Below are 10,093 nucleotides of genomic sequence, written 5' to 3'. Positions count from 1 at the left end.
AAACATTGCAAATTACTAGTACTAATGTATTGCATTATAATCCTTTGATACATTTCGATCTATGACTTGTATATTAATATATCCAAATTTTCATAGATATACGAAAAAAAATCCGAAAGTTTTCAACGTAAGACTGATGAATATCTGTTTGTGACATATAGAACCATCTATGGAAGAAATAATGTATCAATTTTAACTTCTAGCTGCATCAGTTCCTTAGAGGCAGACATATGAATCATTCACAGTGCATTAAGGCCATATACTGCATGACAATGTTCCAGTTCTCATGGCTGCTATTGCCAAACTTGTGCTAAATCTGAGCTGTATGGTGGATGCTGAAGTATGTATTCACGAAGCCACAGTCTTTCTTCTTCATGCCATGAACAGCTTATTAATAATGGCGTGATATTTCGGTATCAGACTGGAAGCGTTTGGAGATACGTTCGTAGAGGAAAAACCCACTAGACCTTTACGAATTTGGCTCATGGATGGTACACACGAAGAGGTAGCTAATTGCCTAATATTTGTCTGGGGCATAATGCCCAAATTCACAATAGATATTGAAGTAACTAGATGATGATTCTTACCGGAGCTGTGCTATGGTCTGTTGTCATCGCACTATGTCCCACAGTCCTCGACAGGATTTACGTTGGATGCCTATCAGGTCAGTAGGGATTTCCGCGGAGTATGGGGAGGCACGTTATCCTGCTGGAAGATGTGGCTGCATACAGTATCCAGAATTGCAAATAAGGTCTAAGCACAGGATTAACGACTTCACGAGCATGCGATGCACGTGTCGTACTCCTTTGAGTTGAGTTGAGTTGATTTTGAGTTTAACGTCCCGTTCAGCAGCGAGGCTGTATGAGATGTGGACCTACTGATTAACGTGGAATCCAAACCACATGAGCTCCTGCCGGGAATTGAACCCGGGTCTCCCACACAAAAGACGCGTGCTCTACCGCTTAGCCACGAAGGAGCTTCGTACTCCTTTGAATAAAAACCAAAAGTGATAAGAGTGTAATTTACCATCCGGGTACCAGACTGCCAAATACTGTTTGGCAAGTGAAAAATAATGTTGGATTTTCAATCTTACCTGTCCACTCCGTCACTTGTCCAGCACAGAACGCTGAATATCAACACCTTATATTTCTCGCACCACTGCAGACCATCCTCACACCATGGAAGGCATTCTCGATAATGAATATTGCCAGCGGTGGGTAATTACGCGAGATGAACGTTTGAACGTATATTTGGCTCCAACAATCGATACTTACTGTTCGTCCACTCACTCTGCGACCTTCCTTAATGACAGTCTGGGCACTGGACTGATTTAGTGCCTAATAGAAGATACCTCATATTTTCTACCATCCATAGATTACATACTGTCGAAGTTTTAACCTTGATGTCTTCACGCCAGAACAAGACGTCATCTATAAGTATGTTCTTCTAGCTAATAATCACGAAAACGTGTACTTGTCTAAAATGTCGTGCAATAAATTAAAAGAACAATATCCTTATTGTTCCTAAACTTGTTTGTATATTTGTATTTTGTTGTAATGGACGAAGTGTTCCATATAAATCTCTTGGATGCCAAATGATGTAACTCCAAAAGAGAAATTTTTCGGGTAAGAACTTTCAAGTTCAATATCTCATCTCATGAAATTTCATGTTTCTTTTTGGTTATTGGTTACAACCAAAAACGTGATTATGAGTTTATTTTCTAATGTTGATAGTGCAGAACATTCTTTTGATTCTGTAATGACTAAGACCAACCACCAAAACCAAAACGACCGGAACATATCTCAGAATTATGGGCTATTTATGGGCTAATTAGTTGCTCTAATCCTAATTTTTGGGCTCCTACTGTTTAGCGGGAAATCGGATTCAAAGTGGGCGAGTCCAGCTTGATATCAAGCTAGAACCCCCCATATGGTTAGAATGGTCCGATCGAAAAAATTCAAACGCCAGAATTATGGGCTATTTATGGGCTAATTAGTTGCTCTAATCCCAATTTTTGGGCTCCTACTGTTTAGCGGGAAATCGGATTCAAAATGGGCGAGTCCAGCTTGATATCAAGCTAGAACCCCCCATATGGTTAGAATGGTCCGATCGAGAAAATTCAAACGCCAGAATTATGGGCTATTTATGGGCTAATTAGTTGCTCTAATCCCAATTTTTGGGCTCCTACTGTTTAGCGGGAAATCGGATTCAAAGTGGGCGAGTCCAGCTTGATATCAAGCTAGAACCCCCCATATGGTTAGAATGGTCCGATCGAAAAAATTCAAACGCCAGAATTATGGGCTATTTATGGGCTAATTAGTTGCTCTAATCCCAATTTTTGGGCTCCTACTGTTTAGCGGGAAATCGGATTCAAAATGGGCGAGTCCAGCTTGATATCAAGCTAGAACCCCCCATATGGTTAGAATGGTCCGATCGAGAAAATTCAAACGCCAGAATTATGGGCTATTTATGGGCTAATTAGTTGCTCTAATCCCAATTTTTGGGCTCCTACTGTTTAGCGGGAAATCGGGTTCAAAGTGGGCGAGTCCAGCTTGATATCAAGCTAGAACCCCCCATATGGTTAGAATGGTCCGATCGAAAAAATTCAGACGCCAGAATTATGGGCTATTTATGGGCTAATTAGTTGCTCTAATCCCAATTTTTGGGCTCCTACTGTTTAGCGGGAAATCGGATTCAAAGTGGGCGAGTCCAGCTTGATATCAAGCTAGAACCCCCCATATGGTTAGAATGGTCCGATCGAAAAAATTCAAACGCCAGAATTATGGGCTATTTATGGGCTAATTAGTTGCTCTAATCCCAATTTTTGGGCTCCTACTGTTTAGCGGGAAATCGGATTCAAAGTGGGCGAGTCCAGCTTGATATCAAGCTAGAACCCCCCATATGGTTAGAATGGTCCGATCGAAAAAATTCAAACGCCAGAATTATGGGCTATTTATGGGCTAATTAGTTGCTCTAATCCCAATTTTTGGGCTCCTACTGTTTAGCGGGAAATCGGATTCAAAATGGGCGAGTCTAGCTTGTAAACATGCTAAAAAAACATACGGTTACAATGGTCCTATCCTAAAAATTCAAACGCCAGAATTATGGGCTATTTATGGGCTAATTAGTTGCTCTAATCCTGATTTTTGGGCTTCTACCTTTTAGCAGGAAATCGGAATCATAGTCTGCGAGTTTAGCTTGACATCAAGTGAAAACCCTCCCTAAGGTTAGAAATCTCGAATCGAAGAAAATCAAACGTCAGAAATATGGACTATTTATGGGCTAATTGATGCTGTAATTCCTAGTTTGGGGCTGCTACCTTCTATCAGAAATTCTTTATCAAATTGAGATTTGGCTTAACTTCTAGCTGTAAACCCAGGGCTTTAATACTCCGATCAAAAGAATTAAAACGTCGGAATTATGGGTTATTTGTATTGCTAAATTGTTGCTCTAATGTCGAGTTTTTTCTTCTATCTTTAGCAAGAAATCTCATGCAAGATTGGTATTGATCTTAAGATAAGTTGGGATAATACTTTCAAACTTGGAGTGAGGAAACATCGATGTTTATTATTGAAAATTGATTTTTTTTGCACTCTCCGCAAATGTTAATCTATATCTCTACTAGTAAATCCATGAATTAATTTTACACGTGTTTATGTTCATTATGTTTGGAAGTAAGTAGTGTATATATTGAATTTATATAGTGAAATATCATTATTTTTTAAATAAATTTTTTGTGCAAAGGAATAGCCTCTTTGCCGTTGCTGGGGGCCGCAGTGGCACAGTGGTAGAGCGTTTATCTCTCGTGCGTGTGATCCCTGGTTCGATCCCAGATCGCGCCAATTGGTCTTTGTGGTTGACAAATACCATGTACTTAAGTTTATCGGAGTTCTCCCATTTCCTCCCACTTTATTCATTCCACCATTTCATTCAATTGTTATTATCACCGTCTGCCATAGCTTATAGATCACTCAACATATACACACACAAAAATGAGGCATTACATTCGGAATGAGCCTCGTAATATAACTTAAACATAACAATGGACAAATAATAATCAGAAATAATATCTTGCAAATGGTTGTGTTTTTCTTCTGCACCATGCCTACAGAAAATGGCATTTCTGACTTTACTTTTCCACTTTTAATTAGCTTAATAAAAAATTTTGCAACATGCTTGTGGATCACAATGTTTACCCTACTCTTCGAGAACTACTACAAATAGTTATTCTTTATGCAATATCTTTATCATAGGTGAGATTACCTGTATATTTCTTGGAAAAGTAAAGCCTCAACATATGTTTTTAAAAAAATGGAAGTACGGGGAGGAAATGAAATATCTATTTAACGACCCCTATTAACCGAAGCTAAGGAAGACGGCGATAATAAGAAATGAATAGTGTGAGGAAACGGGAAAATCTCGATAAAACACACCCACAAGGTGTTTGTCAACCACAAAGACCACTTGGCACAATCTGGGATCGAACTAGGGATCACACGCGCAAGAGATAAACATTCTACCGCTGTGCCACTGCGGACCCCAGCAACGGCGAAGAGGTATCTCCTATAAACAAAAAAAATATATATTTAAAAAATAATATGATATTTCACTATATAAATTCTATATATACACTACTTACTTTTAAACATACTGAACATATAAACGTGAAAAGACAATTCATGGATTTACTAGTAGAGATATATATTGGCATTCGCGGAGAATGCAAATAAATCAATTTTCAGTTAACAGACATCGACATTTTCTCACTGCAACTTTCAAATTATCATCCCACGTTATCTAGAAATCAATACAAATCTTGCATGAGATTTCTTGCGAACGATAGAAGAACCAAAATCGACATTAGGGTAACTAATTAGCACACAAATAACCCATAATTCCGGCATTTTAATTATTTGATCGGAGTATTATAACACTAGATTTATAGCTAGAAGTTAAGCCATATCCCACAATTTGATGAAGAACTCCTGCTAAACGGTAGCAGCCCCAAACTCGAAATTAGAGAACCAATTAACCCAAAAATACCCTATAATTCCGGCGGTTTTTTTTTTGGATCGGAGCATTGTTACCGCATCGCGGGTTCTAGCTTGATATCAAGCTGGACTCTCCCACTTTGAATCTGATTTCAAGCTAAACAGTAGGAGCCCAAAAATAGGGATTAGAGCAACTAATTAGCCCATAAATAGACCATAATTCTGGCGTTTGAATTTTTTCGATCGGACCATTCTAACCGTAACCGTATGGGGGGTTCTAGCTTGATATCAAGCTGGACTCGCTCATTTTGAATCCGATTTTCCGCTAAACGGTACGAGCCCAAAATTGAGATTAGAGCAACTAATTAGCCCATAAATAGCCCATGATTCTGGCGTTTGAATTTTTTTGATCGGATCATTCTAACCGTAACCTATGGGGGGTTCCAGCTTGATATCAAGCTAGACTCGCTCATTTTGAATCCGATTTCCCGCTAAACAGTAGGAGCCCAAAAATTGGGATTAGAGCAACTAATTAGCCCATAAATAGCCCATAATTCTGGCGTTTGAATTTTTTTGATCGGACCATTCTAACCACATGGGGGGTTCTAGCTTGATATCAAGCTGGACTCGCCCACTTTGAATCCGATTTCCCGCTAAACAGTAGGAGCCCAAAAATTGGGATTAGAGCAACTAATTAGCCCATAAATAGCCCATAATTCTGGCGTTTGAATTTTTTCGATCGGACCATTCTAACCATATGGGGGGTTCTAGCTTGATATCAAGCTGGACTCGCCCACTTTGAATCCGATTTCCCGCTGAACAGTAGGAGCCCAAAAATTGGGATTAGAGCAACTAATTAGCCCATAAATAGCCCATAATTCTGGCGTTTGAATTTTTTCGATCGGACCATTCTAACCATATGGGGGGTTCTAGCTTGATATCAAGCTGGACTCGCCCACTTTGAATCCGATTTCCCGCTGAACAGTAGGAGCCCAAAAATTGGGATTAGAGCAACTAATTAGCCCATAAATAGCCCATAATTCTGGCGTTTGAATTTTTTCGATCGGACCATTCTAACCATATGGGGGGTTCTAGCTTGATATCAAGCTGGACTCGCCCACTTTGAATCTGATTTCCCGCTAAACAGTAGGAGCCCAAAAATTGGGATTAGAGCAACTAATTAGCCCATAAATAGCCCATAATTCTGGCGTTTGAATTTTTTCGATCGGACCATTCTAACATATGGGGGGTTCTAGCTTGATATCAAGCTGGACTCGCCCACTTTGAATCCGATTTCCCGCTAAAGAGTAGGAGCCCAAAAATTGGGATTAGAGCAACTAATTAGCCCATAAATAGCCCATAATTCTGAGATATGTTCCGGTCGTTTTGGTGTTGGTGGTTGGTCTAACTTGACACGCGTTTCTTTTGATGCAATTCAGATGAGATGTTGAAGTTTAAAGTTCTCTCCTAGAAAAAATCAATATTTTGAAGTTATGCCACACTTAGCATCCACCTGGTCCATATATATATATATATATATATATATATATATATATATATATAAGGGCGGATCCAAGGGGGGGCTAAGGGGCTATAGCCCCCCTTGACGCTCAGGTTTACACTGGATAAAATGGGCTTCAATTCTGCTTTACACTGGATAAAACGGCAAATTATGGTTAATCCCCTCCCTTGGTCATATCCTGGATCCGCCACTATATATATATATATATATATATATATATATATATATATATATATATATATATATATATATATATATATATATATATATCATGTTTTAGAAAATAAAGAGGAAAATTCCACTGTTTAATTCAAGAAACATATTTGTCAACAACTGTATGATAAAGGTGAACATAACGGTGTTGAAAATACAAGCGCCATCTTTGTTATTTAGATCATTGATTTTACAAAGAATTACTTTAGTGTTTTCATTGAAATGAACTGCAAATGTAATACATTGATTTTACTAATTTGGTTATTCAAATCTATTTAAATGTCTCTTACTTCGTGAAAGATAAATTAGTATTTTCTTTTTATAAAATTTAAGAATCAAATTTAATTAAAGTAATGTTAAATGTATACTAAGGTTATCCTATAAGTTAGTGTGCTATGAATACGTGCTTCTATACTATATCTGGTATACATAGGGACAACACAGTGGATTAGTGGTAAAGGGCTTACCTCTAGTACGTGGGATCCCTGGTTCAATCCCCGGTCAAGTAGCGTTTCCTCTCATTTTCTCATTCCACCAATTCTTCCATCATCATTCACTTGCCTTAATCATAGTCTCCCTTAGCCTAAGGCATAACCGTGGAACTTAATATTTCACTCAGTGATGAAAATTTTCCGGAATTCCGGAAAATTTTCCGATTCACAAAAACATACTCCACTTATTACTACATCGTTGTTTAGTCAAGATGAGGTGGAAAATTTTCTTCTGTATTTTTCCGGAAAATTTTCCGTTCTTAAATATCAATGATCAAGTAACAATTCCTCAGTATTCATAAAATCAATTGAATTAACATATAGAAATGTTAAAAAGTGAAAGATCGTTTAAAGAATCTGAAAATTTTCATGGCTTAGACAATTTTCAGTACTATGTAGGAACAAGTGGAACAATTTTTCATGAATCGAATGAATAAGTGGAGTATGTTTTTATGAATCGGAAAATATTCATGACTTCTAATAAATTGAAATTTTAGATAATAGAATGGGATATTTGTACTCTACGAACTCGAGGTATGTTCTCTGCACTTTGCATACACACACACACACACACAGAGAGAGAGAGAGAGAGTAGTTGAATTGAGTTGATTTTGAGTTTAACATCCCTTTCAACAGCGAGACTATATAAAACGGACCAACTGATTAACGTGGAATCCGAACTACATGAGCTCCCGCTGGGAATCGAAGCTAGGTTTTCCATGCCAAAGGCACGTATGCTAACCGCTTAGCAACGAAGGAGCTCGCAGAGCAAGAGAGAGAGAGAAACACTTTAAAATTTTATTTCCCAACTTGAAACAGAAAATTTTCCGGTTCCCGAAAGCTAATTGGAAAATTATAATTTGTTACTGACTAACTTTCCTCTACTGAAATTCAATTTTGTAGCTCTATGTGCAGTTAAATATAGTGGAAAATTTTCCATCTAACATCATTATACATAATATCCAAAATTGTCAGGCCTATGAAAAGTTTTTTCCACTTGTTTCTACATCGTGATGAAAAGTTTCCGATCTATTCTCCTCTCCTCCGAAAATTCCTCTCACTTGTTTCTACAGAGCAATAAAACTTTCCGTTTCACAAAAAAGTTGTTTTACTTCTTGCTTCAAAACGATGAAAACTTTCCGACTCATAAAAAGTTCTTCAATTTTTCCATATAAGGCAGAAAATATTTCGATTCATGAAAAATTGTTTAACTTGTTCTTACATAGTACTGAAAATTGTCTGACCCATGAAAATTTTCAGATTCTTTAAACGATCTTTCACTTTTTAACATTTCTATACATGAATTCAATCAATTTCATGATTGCTGAGGAATTGTTACTTGATTGCTGATATTTTTTTAGAACGGAAAATTTTCCGGAAAAATATAGTGGAAAATTTTCCACCTCACATCACTAATTTCACTTCATTCCATATGCATAGGTAATGCGTAATATGTAAAACAAATTGCATCTTTATATATCCTAAGAAAAGTCTTCCCTAGACTAAACTCACAGATATGTTTGTACATTCAAAGAGCTCCATTTTTAACATCTTTTTTTTTCACAAAGGACTTAAATGCACGGACAATTTTTGGACACTCTGTATAATAGAAATTCATTTAAAAAAAACTAAGGGACGTTTAATGAGTCTCGAAGAAGAAATCAGTAAAATCACGTCAAACACATCACATCAGTAAAATTCCAGTTTACGTATAATAATAATAATAATAATAATAATAATAATAATAATAATAATAATAATAATAATAATAATAATAATAATAATAATAATTCATCATATAGATCAATGAGCTAAAAAAATAGTGCGTCCTTTATAAGGTAAATTTGAACTATGAAATTGTTGAAAATGAAGTAAAATCTTTCAGTTTAACGTCCCACGATTACACCCTTTAGGCTAAGGGAGACGAGTGACTAGGGCAAGTGAATGATGATGGAAGAAATAGTAGAATGAAACTGTGGGAGGAAACGGGAGTATCCCTAGAAAACCCACACTCACGATGCTGTCTACCACAAACTTACTTGGCAGAGTATCGGACCTTGCCCTAAGTCCACGCACCAGAAGTAACCGCTCTACCACTGAACCACCGTGCACCTCCCCCCATGTGTATTATAATTGTTGAATTAAACGCCAAATACTCTGTATAGTATACCCGCATATTCGTTTCATTTCATTCAAATTACATTTTGTAACTTCCTTTGTTAACAGCATTCTACAACTGCTATTAACATTATAATAAAATTATCATACAGATACGCTTTCAAAATAGAGCCATTAATAGTGAAGAAGCATTGATGAAGTTATATTTTCTTTTTAATTATTTTCCCTTCCTGTTTCCTTGTCGTTCAAATAAAAGAGGAAATCACCTTGAAGTTATGTAAGCGGGTTGATGAGCGATCAATACAAATGCTTCCTATGAGAGTCGAATGGCGTGTGTGGGTCGTTATCTTTCTGTTTACAGAGACCTCACTTCAGGAAAACGAATATCGATGCCTAATACACTTTCCTCTGCTTGTTCAGCTATATACGTATACAAACAGCTATTGATTCACAAAAATATACTCATGTACTTGGTAGTTTCTTCTATTAAGAGTGTTATATGAATATATATGTCTTAAGTGTAAGTGAGGCTTTTTTTTTTTGTACTGCTCTCCTTGTGGCTTGTAAGTATGCGTCATCATCGTTGTCATAGGTATTCTGCCATTATTGGCAAGTCACTTGCCGTAATTAAAGGCTTACATAATCCACAGTCTTCCGCTAACGTCTTCGCCTTCACCTATTATTTTTCTGTCTTGGTGGTGCACAAACACCGTGTGCGTGTGTTTTCTCGCAGTTCTCCCGTTTCCTTCCACTTTCTT

This window comes from Thermobia domestica, chromosome 13 (genome assembly GCF_964235325.1).
Source record: "Thermobia domestica chromosome 13, izTheDome1.hap1.1, whole genome shotgun sequence".
Lineage (NCBI taxonomy): Eukaryota > Metazoa > Arthropoda > Insecta > Zygentoma > Lepismatidae > Thermobia > Thermobia domestica.
The sequence above is the reverse complement of the archived record's forward strand: the minus strand, read 5'-3'. Positions refer to the sequence as shown.